Below are 15,268 nucleotides of genomic sequence, written 5' to 3'. Positions count from 1 at the left end.
AACTCGCCGACGTTTTTCATTAGCAACAGCTGATTGCACAAGCTGCACCCAACCCCTTTCCACCCGCCGCCCCTGACCAGTGCCACTCCCCCTTTGTAGCGGACCTTACCCCCGCCCACCGCCCCCCGCCGCACCTTCATTGAGCGAGCGCTTAACCTTGGCACGCCTTCGCACACACAGTGAACACACCTCGCGTAGAACAAAAGCTGGGAAACTCTATTCACAAATCTCCAATTGAAGATTTGGGTTGCCTAAGCCAGTACCTTTTCCGGTACTTTAGTTGAGTTTTATTAAGCTGGTAAATAACTATATAGTTATCTTAATGTAGAAGCCCTTTGAAGGTGATTTGACTCATTTTCAGTCATTACCGGATTGCATCAGAATTTCTAAGATCTAATATTAAATAACATTTTTTATTCTATCATTTGGGAAATATCTTAATGGATCAGAATTTATTCATAGCAATACTATTATTTTATTTTCCCTAAAGGAGTATATTTTAGCTTTAAGCCCAACTTTTTAACGATAAAATGGAATGACTTTATAAAGTTCCACTTAAGATAAGTTCAGGCTTTTTTTCGAGTATGTCCCTATTAAGAAACGTCTTATAAGTAATAAACACCGTCATTGGTTTTCCCTTTAAATACATTTTCAAATTTAAGTAGTGTCATTATGACCACACATATGGCAATTTAGCATTTATATTGGGCTTAGAACTCCTCTTTTACTTAACTGGGTTGGTGTGTTCAACTCCCCCGAGGCCTCACTGTATCCTTGGGTGGGAACTTGCTTTCTCCGCTCGAGCGGTTTGTTGGTGTTTTTCTTTTCGCTGCCCTGGCTTCCTGGCGCCTCATTAGTTTGTCGCCCGGTCGCCGTTTGTTTGCCAGAGTCTCAGCCACGGGATACGCCACCCACTTCCACACCCCGTTGATTGTCTCAAGTGATGCATTTGCTACTCCATCGTGTCAATCAAAGCTGAAGTCCCCGAGTGCAATCGCAGGAGGGGGGCGGGTCAAAAGGGGAGTGGCAGACAGTCATCTCTAATCAGGGCAAAAGTGAAGGAATCGGGCCTCAATAACAAACCCATACCCAAGCCGTATTATAATCAGCTTTTGCTTGTTTTGACGTTTCCAGGACATGCGTATCCTTTGGCGCTCTCTTGTGCAGAATTTCTCTTTCGGAATTTCTCTCCCAAAAGCTCCACCACGTGATTCTGCTCAGCTGTCATCAGCTGTACTTTGACTTTCGTTAAACTCCCGCAGGCGCCAAAGGCATAAAGCTCCAGTCCTTAGCTTTTCCATATCCTAAAGCTCTTCGGTTCAGCCTTTTTTTAATACATTTCCCTCAGGGGTTTAACCACCTGTTGATGTCATGATTGAGGTTCTTCACTTCTTTAGAAAGTTTCTTTTTGCGTCAAGAATGTATGCAAATTCTAGATGTTAGCTTGTAGCTATAAAAAGATCTCAGATTGATAGGACAAAAAGAAACCATAAAAATGATCTTCTCATAAGGTGAGCGTTCTATCATTTTGGGGGCTAACTAAATCTTTTGCTACAGTGGGAAAAAATATTCAGGCCAACTTGATTTATGAACTAAGTATAACTTTTATGAAGAAAATAAATCAGTAAAGTTTTTAGACGTTTCATTACTCATAAAGATTTAATAATATCATTCCATATGAGCCGAAAACAAGATAATGACAATTGCTTTATTTCACACATCTGTGTGGGCTTTCCTCACTTTTAGCCAGCTCTTTTCCACTTACTTTCACTTCCATCTCTGTAAACTCCGCGTTCTTGAGTGAAAGGAAGTGTGTGTGTTTGGCTGGAAGCTGATGCTGCGATGCTTTCTAAATGATGATCACTTAAGACCAAGCACTTGCCATTCACAAATGCCCACGCTGGCTATGATAAACCGACTAGAGTATCTTGTGTATATAGAGCAGCACCCACGAAAAACCACTGACCGACAACATTCTATTTCAATTAGTGTAACTGACCTATGCCATTTGCTGTTTTGCAATTTTCTCCGCCGACGCCGCCAGCGGAGGAACATTAATCAGCACGATTTCAACCCGTTCGGGGTTTTTGTTTACACACACTGGCATTCATGCACAACTCTAGTCGAATGCCCCATGCCGGAGGCAGTCTGGAAACCAAAAGTCGTATAACAAACACAAACATTCGTCGGGTACTCAAAACTCGTACTCACACAAGAAGACAGTTTGCCCATAAATATCGCGTGAAACTGCCGCATTGTTTTGGATTTCAGATTTCGATTTCAATTCGACCCATTGAGAGTTCGCATTGCTTGTAGCTTTTGTTTTGCCATTTGCCTTCTTTTTGTTTTCTCGTCTAATGGCTTTTTAATACGCCACCAAAAAAAAAACAAGAAAAAATTATAATTTTCTATACTTATAGAGTGCATGGGCCGTGATCGTGTGGGAAATATGAGTTTGTCACGCCTTTTGATTCGACTCATGATATAAAGTTACAGAAATCAACAATTGAAAAGAGGGTTCGTTTACAAGTACTACCGATATATCAAAATAGTATTACCAAATACTGTAAGCCTTAAATTCAAGCTTTTTAATTGATTCGTGCTGCACTTTAATCACTTTCTCCTTTAATGTTATATAGGACATCATAAAGTTACAGAAATCAACAAATGAAAGAAAGGGTTCCCTTACAAGTACTACCTATTATATCAAACTATAGATCAAAATCGTATTACCAAACTTTGTACGCCTTCAATTTAAGCTTTTTAATTGATTCGTGCTGCACTTTATTCACTTCCTACTATAATTTTATAGAGGACATCATTTCCATTTGAATGATGATTACTTCGTTACCGTTTTGGCCAACTCATTATCTATTTGAAGTCCATAAATAACATTGAATCACGCAAGCTGTTTATCATATCATCCGTGGGGCATCTGTCATATTCCATCAAAAGATATATACATATATGTATATCATTTGATCAATCATAGTTAATACTGTTGGCCAGCGTTTAATTGCATTCAATTTGATGAGTTGTTGGCCACGATTTATGTAATGGCTGGAAATTTTGTAAATAAAAAGGGGAAGCTCGGCATTGTTAACGGCACGCCATATAATATTTTAAAAAACACAAACTCATGACGCATGCATCGTGGCCAATTATTAAATATTTATTAAACGTCGTCGTTTGAAGACCGATTTACAGTTAGTTTGACCCACCCGCAGACCGGTTTATTACCATATCTTTTTCGGCTACATTGGTTTCCTCTTTTTTCGAGTTCTGTTCTGTTTGGACTGCCTGTCATTTTTTATTGCATTATTTACGAGCAAAATATACTGCTAAGGTATAATAAAAGTAAAAGGTAAAAAATGATATATTTGAATAAATATGAGCGAGCGAGACTTGTTTGGCAAACACACAAAACTATAAACGTCGAAAAAAGTGTGTAAATGTAATTTCTTCCGCTCTTCAAGAGGTCAGCTTATTTTTGTTCATGAGTAAACTGTAAAAAATTGAATAATTATTTGTTATATTTGTTTGCATGTGCCAAATGGGATTTTTATGGCATCTGAACTTTCTATAAGTGGTGGAGAAAGTGGCTTTTCTTCGCTTCCAGGAGCTTTGTCCAGATGGCGCTAACGCTCACAAGGAGCTTTGTCCTATTTAGGAGGTAGAATCCTTCGAAAAGCTCACTTGTTGCTTTATTTGATTTAACTTCTAGGGCTGAGTAAAAGTTGAAAGCAAATTTTGACTTCATGTGGATTTTCCAGTAGCTTTGCTTGTTTTTATTGATAAGAATCAGCACATTGATAAGCAATTTTTTAGCAAGAAATCATATTTAATCTTGACAACTAGGAAAATGTTTTATGTATGACTTGATTTCGATTTTCCACGCCATAGTTAAGTTATATTATAAAAATCAATAATATTTTTGTAAAAGGTAAAACGCTTACAAGCTTTGTAAAATGTAATATAGATTTTATAATATCAGGCTTAAAGTGATCTTACCGTTTTCGTGCTAATGCAGTATGGAAAATACGTCGCGTGGGACAAAACGTGCACGGTACAAACAATCACAAATAACAACAATAATGGTAAATACAATCACGAGTGCAGAAATCACCAGACAGCCAAAAATAAACGAAATGGAATAAAATTGTGAGTTTCACAAATGTCACGTTTTATGTAACATTTGTTGGATTTAGTTTTGTTTCAACTGGTGCTTTTTGGTCAAACGAAATAAATTTGTGCTGTATTAATAATAAATTGCATCAGTTCCCTGGCCGAACAGCAAAAACAAATTAAAATATACAGAGTACAAAGGCAAATGACAATTGCTGCTCATAAAAAATCGACTTTAAAATGACTTTTACCGGCAGCAGGAAATTAAAATTTGAAGTTTAAAAAAACCCGCTGCGTACATAAGCCCCATCAAAACAAATGTTGGAGGTATACAAACAATACAAATATCGAAATCAAACGTATAAAACAAAAGGCTTTAATAAACATGAAAGAATGCAAATAATATGTAAACCACATAGAAACGTGCGATCGAAGATTTGCATTGAATTTAAATGAGTTAACTGATGGAACAGAATGGAAAAAATGCAACAATGCAAGCGTTGAAATAATAATATCATTATAGGTTTGTAAACAGAAAAAGTGCTTTGATTAAAGGTATTATAGAATAACTATTTAAAGGGTTAAAGCAATTAAAACGTTTCAAAGGAATTGATGAACTGAAGAGTTAATCGACTTTCATGTCTAGAAATATACATCAATAAATTTAATCTGTAATTTCAGGGGACTTCCCGCAGGTCTGGTCATCAAACCAGTTTCTTTAAATGGCTAAAACTCAAAAGGCAATTATTTTCCAACTCTTAACGTGCCAGCGTATAGTTAAAGATAAAATAAATAAAAAGCTGATATAAAGTTAAAACTGTGTCAATGAAATTTTCGTGGGCTAAACTGCAATTGTTGTTCATAAAAGGTAACCTTAGACCGGAGTTTACTATCCTCCTCTGACGTTGAGTTCCGAGTGATTCACGAACTCGTTTCGCAGTTTGGTTCCATACGATCCATCGCCTCGAGGCCCATTGACTTGGACGAGCTGTGAGTATCTTTTCAATAATTAGTTTGTTCGTTTGCCTCCTCACTAATTATGCTGAGATATTCAGCTGGAAACAAGTTAAACTTGTCGCCTTGTCCCTGCGTCTTTGGCTTTGGCGTTCATTTGATTGAGCTTAGAGCAAACCAGACACACACCCCAAAGTGAATTCTTCAGAAAACGGTGTTAAATATTTCAAATAACTCTATGGTTCTAGTAGGCATTAGTATGCAGAGCGTCGTCCAAAGTCGTGGGTTCGCTTTCGACGGGTTCTCGATGACAACCAGGAAGCATCCCATCCACACCCGGCACATGCCACACGGCTTGGTTTCCAGTTCTGGAGGTAATACTACTTGGTATGGATGTCTTGTCCCTAGGTTAAAGTTTTTGTATCATATAAGGCAGACGGAGAGAGTACTTCCAGCGGGGATTTATGTTTGTTTTGATTGCTGCTATCTATGACTGCACTGCAGAAAAACAATTTATTTTGGCTGAATCGTTTTCATAAGCCTAATCCTGTTTAGGGATCTGTGACTAGGTAAATATTTTTTTAAAAATTGCGTAAGATATTATCTCTTTCCCCTGGGACCTCATATTTTAGTTAGATTTTATTTAGATTTCCCGAACTATAACTTCAACTTGGTATTAGGACCTGTTAGAACAGAACTCTTATAAATCACATTTTCTTGTTCAACTTTCTTGAGTCATTTAGGAAATATGATATATAATCATTTGCATCTCATTTGATACAAATTTACTATTTTTGTTTCAATGATTAATTAGCAATTTATTTATAAACGCACACATTTCAATGGTACGTTTCATTATTAATAAATCTCTATAAAATTCCTTTCTGATTTGTTCAATTTTCCCACGTCTAATATTGAACTTAAGCTTAAATCATAACCATAAAATTCCACTTGCTGCAGCCAATTTCTGATCGGGCCTTAAAAAAAGCCATATCACTGTGAGTTTTCTAATCGGTCATTGCCCTGATTCCATTTCTCCCATTATTGTGAACTGCATTGACCGTTAACGGGTCAATGGAATTTCATCTCATATTGTCAAGATTCTTTCATTAACTGGCCATACAATGAACACACACCCATAGAGCACTGTATCATTTAAGTGCATGATTAATCAGAAATATAATTTTAACAGGCCGTCTTGATGGAAAAGTGAAAATCATTGTACGATGTGTTCGCAGCTTAAGCTAATGAAGCGCATTAAACGGCGCAGATACGAAATGTGTGCGATTGTGTGTGTGTGTATATCTTGTGGATATAGATACTTGGCCAGACTTTGGCTGCTGCCATTGTTGGTCTTGTCAGCTTGTTGTCTCTGTGTTTTCTGAGCCAGTGACACAGAACGCCACACGATGGGGCAAACACAGATACTCAAACAAACACACACACACAGAACATCTGGGGAGGAAAGTTCGGTTCTGGTCCGCTCGGAAAGGTTAATGAGTTATAAAACTTATGGCACTTACTTTGTTTAGTGTAAACGATACGCATTATTAAAATGCCTTTATGTGTCTGTGGGTCTCTGTGTGTAATTTTCCTGTGTCAGATATAATTTGGCTTTAGTAGACTACCGCTACCGCCGAGATACAGATACTTATATACAGTTTGTCTTTATGCCCGATGCTTTCTTGCGGCTTTTGTTACGCTTTCCAGAACATGACTCGGAATTTTCGGCACAGCTTTCGTTCTTGTCTAATTCCACACGGCAGCAGCAGCCGCTTTCTTAACTGATGAATGAAGACATCTAGAGAACCTGGCTTAAATGCCATTTAAAGAGCAGAGCGAAATGGCCCCAGAAACTGTGTCAAACCTTTTTGGATAGAAGTGCAGAAGTCGGGGCAGAACCAGAAGAATCAGAACTGAAACAGAACAATGCCAACGAAAAATGGGGGCCAACAAACGGGGCAGCATTTAGGCAGTCAAAAGGTTGCAAACACAAAAGCGTAACTGTGCAGCCAGATTCTTTAGCTTCTTTCTTGTTTTTTTTTTTATGTTTTTCTATTTTTTTGCAGCTTGTAATTAAATCTCATAGAATGTCTGGGCAGACGAGAAATAAGCCAACAAAACACAACACTGCTGGGACTCTCCACCTTTCTCCCAACGTGCGTTTTACGTCCGATTGCAGCAACATCGTTTTGGCCATGCTTGAGTTGCTCCTACAGTACTCTTTATTATAACTCTCCTTTTTTTTCTATTTTCGGCTTGGGGTTTGGGTTACGGTTTTTGCCTTTCTGCTATTTTTTTTCAGGTTCTGAAATACCCGTACTTAAAAAGGCAACAGCCAAAGCCCAGCCTTAAAATATCCACACTTAACAAGCGCAGCTGCAGCTCAGCCCTAAATGGGCGTGGCTAAAGCTTTAACCCCTGCCATCCGTCCACCCACTCATGACCCCCACACCCCCAGGTCTATTTTTTTTGTACTTTACCTAGAGTGTGTGGCAACAAAGGGCAGACAGGCGGCCACCTTGAGGTGCCACTTTCGGTTGGAACCAATTCCAGTTGGGTTTACCTAATGAGTAATGGTTGGAGGTGTCTTTGCATACCTTGAGTTACGTAACTTAAAGCCTAAGTAAAAAAATAGATGAATATGTTACTGAAACGCTAGAAAAATTAACAAAGTTGTGTATGGCTAATTGTACTGCTATTTATTATTCACCATTTTGTATTTTACAAAAAATATTTGGCTTCATAAATCTACATTAGGTGATAAGTTTTCAGACCAATTATGTGTCAAAATGTCAAACGTGATATATGTTTGTAGTTAGGTAAAAGCACATTTATTATTTTTAGCTCAGGACTTCACTCACAGATAACTGGTTTTAGCTAATGAGATTTTTTCATCTCAAATTTAATTATATTCATAATGAAATATAACTTTTTATGTTTGAGAATAATCTTTAAGATTTATCTTATACATTCTTTTTAATGGAAATTTAAAATTTAACAACTAATAATGCCTTGTTTAAGGGTATTTAAAACTAACTTATTTCCTAGAACTCGTTTTGCCAAGTGTGTATTCAGTGAACTTCATTGGTTTTGACCATTAACCCCCAATCAGATTGAATTGTAATGAAATGGCGTGGTTTGTCCAACTGATGAGTTTGCCGTCAAACTGTTTTATTTTTGGAGAACTCAATTGAAATCAAGCCAAATTGGTTAAATTAAGATGGACAGCGGGGCAGGAATTCCCTTTATTGGTTGATCTATGTCTGGTCTATAATTAAACTACAGATATCATGGGTTTAAAATACCTGCTTTTGTCTATCCTATACTTTAGACTAGCTTCAAGCACTTCTCGCTAACTTGTGCCTATTTATTTCACTTTTCCCTTTGAATTTCCAACCAGGTGCGGCTAATAGATGCATTTAGAAATTGACATTCAGTGTTGAAGGCCTTTAGGTAAGCAAATTTATTGGGCCATTAAGAGCATTGAATTTCAAAGTCAAAATCCGATTCGAATTACCTTTCCCCATTGACCGAATGCATTTGTTTGGATGCACAGCAAAAAAATAGGCCAGTATATGTGAAGCCAATTCACAAAGGTTTTAGATACATATAAAGAAAACTATTCAAAGAATATTTTAAAATGCAGCATTGACATAACAATACATTTTTAAATGAATAGTGAAAAATATTCAAATATATCATCATTTAGGAAACCATTTATTTAATCCCAGCTATTTGCAGTGAGGTCCAATTTACAGATAGAAATGCACTTGGCTAATAATTTGTTTAGCTCTTAGAAGCTTTCCCTCCTGCGTTGATGTAATTACGCCTGTTGTTGGCCATTAAATCTTTATTTACAAACATTTCTAGGGCGAAGGCGAGTGTTTTGTAGTGAAATTCTAGCAGATACAAATTTAATTCAACGTTGAACCTTTAAGTTTTTAATGCTCGATACTCGACGCAACAGAAACTATGAAACAATAAAATTTTATTGAGAGATAGAACGGCAGCTAGTAGCTATAAATGTGTCCGGCCAGCGACGCTGACATACCGATATGGCAGATGCTAAAAGCTATATATGCTATATGTTATTCGTACTGAGTATATTGAGTATATCGCATGATATGCCTAGCAAAAAAAAAATATAGAGGCAGAAAGCTGATTGTTTTGCATTGTATTATTGTTGTTATTTGTTTGGCTTTGCTGAAGCGTGACGCGACCGAGCTAAAAATTAAATTTCCCAAAATGCATTACTGCAATTCCATCTAAAGCTGAACAACATTTTCTTATAAAATATATTTTATTGCAATTTGCTGTAACAAAAAAAAAAAATGCTGATTGCCTGCAACTTCCTTTGCGGATTTGGCTTGGAAAAAAAAAATAAACTGCAGAATGCCGATAAATGTTGAAAATAAAGTGAAATAAATGCACTTAACTGCTGCTCGAAACCAACTGAACACATGAAAAGCACTCGAAAGGCGAGCAGCAGCAAACTTTTGTTGAGCCCAGTTGAGTTGAGTTTCATTTCGGCTCTGCCCTCTTGGCCAATTCACATATCCACACATCGACATATCCACATGTGTTGGCCCGAAACATGCCGTAAAATTAATTTTACGCACGGCCTCGAATCATGACCAACTGAACATTATAGTTGATTTTATTTCTGCCGAAGAAGCTCGAAAAGTTCATTGAGTGATTGAGTTGCGGGGAAGTGGTTGCTGTTGATGGGAAAACGAAACCCTTTCTAGGGTATCGTATCCAAAAGTAATTGAAAGTTTCGACAATTTGTTTTTTGGGTGCTGCAAAATTGCATTAATTAAAATGGACATTATTAAAACAACAGAATCGAGTTGATTATGTTCATTATGCTGATTAACTGGCTGCCCTGCCTTCTTGGTAAATTAGTTTTAAAATAACCGAATTAGAGCGTTCGTTTTTTGTTTTGGGTCTGTTCCAATTTAAAAATAGCCGCCCTATTTATAAGGCAGCACCCAGCCCGCATTATTATTACCCCAAACTTGCTGCCGCTGACGATGACTTTGTATTTGTTGCCACAAAGTTGCTGCAAAACAAATTAATTCAAAATTGAATTTTCGGTTTTGTGGTCAATGGAAAATGGTATATGGTAGAAGCGAGAAGGCGAGAGATGGTATGGTATGGTATGGTATAGAATAAAAAACGCAATTGTTTGCTTTTAATTATGAAACCGCCACCAAGGACTGAGCGAAGCTGATAGAGCTCAGGTTTCTTATTTCTGTTTTGTTTGCTATTGCCGTTGCCCGTTGCCACTGGTGATTTCCACTGGCGCTTCTGCTGTTTATCAATTTCCAATATTGACCTTTGCCTGTTTTGTCTTTGTTTTTGCTATTACTCTGCTCTTTTTTAGGTTTTTTTTTTCTATTGGTTTTAGTTGAGCTACATTAAATATACACACAGAAGCGCCGGGCCACCGATTGCGTTGTGTTTGCCTTTGCGGTCGCTCATACTCGCTCTTCACACCTTAGAGGTCTTCTGGGAGAGAGCCACCTGGCGGGGACCAGGGGAAGTAGAACGGTAGTACGGGCGATAGGAAGAAATACCCACAAATATTTGCGCTATGCAAGGTGACATTTTTCGGGGCTTCTCTGACACTCTCCCTGCTCTTTTTTCATTTAGCAGCTATTAATAGGGGGGTTCGTGTCGATTGGTCTAGGGATTGGGTACAGTGGAACCTCGGTTAGAGGTACTTCATTGATTAAGAAGTAAAGCATTATTAAAAATAAAATAAATTAAAAAGAATAGAATATAGAATTGATTATAGTATTCTTATTTTTACAGAACTATACTAAGATCTAAAAGTTTTTGGAATGAAATTTTTCAATACATTGGTATTTACTATTTTTATAGAAAAATACTAAGTAATTATTATAAATAAAGTAAAATAATACCTTCATTTTACTATTTTTACTAATCCATATTTAATGGTTTATATTTTTCATTGTTTAATCATAAAGTAAAGAAAATTCTTTCACAATAGAGGGGTATTTATTATTTTCATAGATAAAATACTAACAATAGCATGGTATTTATTTTATATGTACAAAAATACTTAGTCACTATAGAACACAATTTCAGTTTAATAAATGAGCATAATTACATGGAATTCTCCACAATAGAAGGCTATCAAGTATCTTGTAGCCCTGGGCTTTATCAGTTTTGCTATTTTTGTTTAGCTTATGCTAAAAATAAAACGGCTGTCATGTTGTCAATTGAATTGGAGCGTCGATTACAATTTCTAGACACTCTGCAGACTCCCTTCCTTCTCACTGTGCGCCCTGCTCTAATTAAATTGCAGTGCAATGTCTGAATATATCTATAGATATATGTACATGTGGGAATTCGCACAACTGCATTACCCGCTCGATGCAGTAATGCGTAGATATTTTCACTGATTGATTAGTCACAGGAAGCTTAAACTCGATAAGCGGAGTGCACTTAACCCAATTAGCTGCACAAAAGGCGATAAAATAATAGCATTTAATTAAATTTCATTCAGCGGGATTGTCAAGTTTTGAATTAGCCAGCGCAGCCATTTGTCGGCTGGCTATTTGTTTCAATTTCCTTTTTATCGACGCCGTGGAAAATCAGTTCTGCTCTTGCTTTCTAATGACTTGCGTTTCAATGAAAGTTCAATTAGTGTGTGCACAGAGCGAAAGTTTCAGCAAAAGACACAACAAAGAAAGCGGCAAAAAGAATAAAATAAATATACCAAAAAGCGGAGAGGTAAATATATTTGGTCGCACTTAAGGGCTTTTGTACTCCTCGGTCATCTGAGTTTCTCCGCTTTTTACTGCTCATTTTCCTCCTCTTTATCTCGTAGAATCAAACATAAGCGGATTCTTTTGGGTCCTCATTAACATTTATTTGGCCTTGCGGCATGCCAGCTGAATAAAAAAAAAAGAAAGGATGTGACCCCACATCCGCCAAATAGTGCAAGTTCAATCTGAGTTTTATTGAATTCATTAAAAGCATTGCACACTTTCCACTTGATTTTTATTTAATTTTTGTTCTGTTTTTCCCTTTTTTTCTCCCTATATTTGGTTGTACTTTTATTTTTGGCTTTGCTGACACTTAAACAATTAAAATGGGATTTTTAAGGGGGTGTGGGGAGTGTCCTGCTCCTGATCTGCGCCCCTGGCACACATTGCAATTTCGCTGGCAAGCAAAAAATGCACAAAAACTATATGGCATGAATGTATTTAAAATGTAGCCATCTCTTGCCTGTCTGTCTGCCTCTCTCCATATGAAATGCCATGTCGTCTGTGTGTGCAGATTTGGTTTGCAGATTGTATTTTTTAAATTGGTTTATCCGTTGTTATTGTTCAAATTTTTTTTTTTTTTTTTATTTCATTTTCTCCCTTTTGGGGATTGGGTGTACAAATGGTCTTCTTTGTCTGGTTTATTTTGTCAGATCTGGCTGTAAGTTGTATGAAATTGTCACACGGGGCGTATGGGTGATATGCAAATGAATTTTTGAATAGAGGTTAGAGATAGAGCCATTACACAGGTAAATGCAATAATTGCCATGTTATGTGTTTAGTTAGGCAATAAAGGGTTCTTTCGGTTGGATAAACAAACAGCACTTATCCTTCCCAAGGAGCTTTATTATTTTTATACAATCTGAAAAGTAAGCTTATTTTCTATTGTTCTTGAATTTGAATACCGGCCTTTGTATAGATATAAAACATAAACACAAGAACATTTTAAGGTTCTTGGCTTAAAGTCTTAAAATATATACACATTTTTTGATGCAAACGGCTAACGCAAACAAAAAAGCGATTTATACAGAAATGTAGTTTGGATCCTAAGAAGATTTAAAAATTTTTGGTATAATATGCATATTTTTACTTCACTAGAAGTTAAATATTTTTTAGCTAACGTAAGTCTGCTTACCACAAAAACTGTTGTACAATTCGCGCCTTTTCTACTTTTTTTTTTTTCACCCTCTAAATAATATTTTCGAATGTAATCAATTTATGGTTTTGTCGTTTTTGTGGTTAACTTTGCTGATGTAGAAAAAAGTGTCACAAATTGCTGATGTTAATAAAATTTAATTAAAGTGAAAACAAAGTCAGCCCATAAAGTGATTACGATAAACTACTTGATGAAAAAAGTGAGAGAAAAATGTTAAAATGACACAAAAATTACCGGTAAAACAAATTGGAAAATTATTGAAATTTACCATAATTGCTGGATAACTCTGAAGTGCTTCAGTCATCCCTTCATAGTATATAGTATACATACAATTTTTTAACCCAGTAGCGCTGTACGAATTTATTGATGAACATTTGTGAGTAATTTACATGACATGTTATTGTTTCTTTTTTGATGCATATTAAAACCCACTCTTTTTGTGTGCGGCAATGCAAATCAATTCTGGTGTGCGCAGAAAAGCGATAAAGCCATTTGCATGGCAATCTTTCCTTTGTTGTTGTGCACTTAAATTTTAATTAATGAATTTGTTATCGTTTATCGTCATGGTGACAGCAATTGTAGCCATTTCCATTTCCCCAACCCCGCCGCCTTTTGCTGATAGTATTTTCTCCGGGCAATCTAATTGTTGGGTGATGTTTGTAGCCTTTGAAGCTTCTTTGCCATTGTCTGTCAAAAATTTGACAAGTCACGCGAATACGAGATGGCTTAGAGCACTTTACATATTGGTTAATATTCACCTATGAGCAGGGAACTAATGGCTTTTGCGTCGCCATAAATGTGCTCGAAATGATGCCAATGGTGCAGGAAATGATGCCAAAGTTGACAAAGGTTAATTGAGACCTTTAGGCGATGTTTTAAGGATTAAGGAAATTGCTTTCAGGGTGGGTAAGTAATTGCGTAATGAAAGTGTTTTTATGGTTAAGCAAAGGAAAAGCAATTAAAATCGATAGGGAAATTAGATTCAATTAAATTGGACTTTATAGGTACTAAAATATTTGACTAATTTTAGCTTGTAATAAGATTATAGTTATTTCCTTGGGAAAATACCTAACTGTAATTGAATAAACTATAGTGTTTCGTCTCATTTCCCTAAAACGTTTCTCCTTTGCTACTAACTAGCGTTATATAACTGACTTTAATTACCAGAGCCTCTTCAGGGTGCAAGTGTCGCATGTCAAAAGGCCACTTGAAATTCCGCTGGCCAACTGAGGTAATTCAGCTCAAAGAGCAGCCTCTCCGGTTTCGCTTAGGCTTCTTATTATTTTTATGGCGTTTTAATGGCTTAATTAAACAATTAACCAGGCAGACCACGATAGTTCAATTATGTAAGCAGTTTGCCAAGATGCCAACAATTAAAAGTTCATTAGAGCGGCAGAGGAGTGGTGGGGGGAAAGCCGAGAAAAGCTGCATAAACAGAGGCCGAAGCTGAAGTTGTTTTTGCCTTTTGCGGCTACAAAGAATCTAATTGTATATCAAGTGCAAGTGCAATTGTACAAGTGGGTTAAGCGGGCAGTGGGGGGTTAAAAGGGGGCGGGGCAGCGCTTCTGCCCCAATGCATCGAGCAGCACAAACACAAACACAAACAGCACGTTGGGCGCTACTTGTAAACTAATTCAATTAACGTCTAAGCCGCTTAACATCATCAAGTGACCCAGTCTCAGTTCTCGGTTCTCGGTTCTCTGTTCTCAGAGAACCAGAACCTCAGAGCCACCCACCCATTTAAGCCGCTTTAAAGAGTGACCCACAACTGGTTGAAATTAATACACATTATCTAAATTAGCCAGGTATGCACTTAAGTTCTTTTTTTTCTCCTTCTTTAATGTATCTTGTGCAATTCCCGATGCCAAACCGGTTGCTAAATGAAAATATTCAAAAACCCCAAAAGCCAAATCCAAATCTCAGCCTGTCAACCAATGTGTCACATCAAGTGCATTAAACTGGTTTTGCGGTTTCTCCCCAGCTCAATTGTAGGCGGAAGTTGGCAACGAAAACAAACCAAAACCAAAACTGGGTTAAGCAGTTAATCAAAGCCCGCCTGGCATTTGCATATTAATCAAGTTTACAATTTCCCTGTTCTCTCTCTCTTTGCAGACAATTCCCGGAAGAGACATTGAGCTTTAAAGGTGAGTAAAATGTGTAATTTGTTTTTGATTTGCACAGCTCTTATCAAAATAAAACACAAACACTATGCCCCCCATTATTTACGGCACAT

The 15,268-nt window shown here is 37.0% G+C and overlaps 1 protein-coding gene across 1 annotated transcript in view; it reads left to right on the top strand.

Annotated features, from left to right (window-relative positions):
• LOC108011092 (extracellular serine/threonine protein CG31145) overlaps window positions 1-15,268 on the top strand; it is a 74,150-nt gene that overhangs the window by 1,792 nt on the left and 57,090 nt on the right. The window contains exon 3 of the mRNA XM_070995669.1: window positions 15,148-15,179. The gene's annotated coding sequence lies outside the window, so the exon portion shown is untranslated. The remainder of the gene's footprint in view (window positions 1-15,147; window positions 15,180-15,268) is intronic.

This window comes from Drosophila suzukii, chromosome 3 (assembly GCF_043229965.1).
Source record: "Drosophila suzukii chromosome 3, CBGP_Dsuzu_IsoJpt1.0, whole genome shotgun sequence".
Taxonomy (NCBI): domain Eukaryota; kingdom Metazoa; phylum Arthropoda; class Insecta; order Diptera; family Drosophilidae; genus Drosophila; species Drosophila suzukii.
Note: the sequence above shows the minus strand (reverse complement) of the source record. Positions and strands in the feature narration are given on the sequence as shown.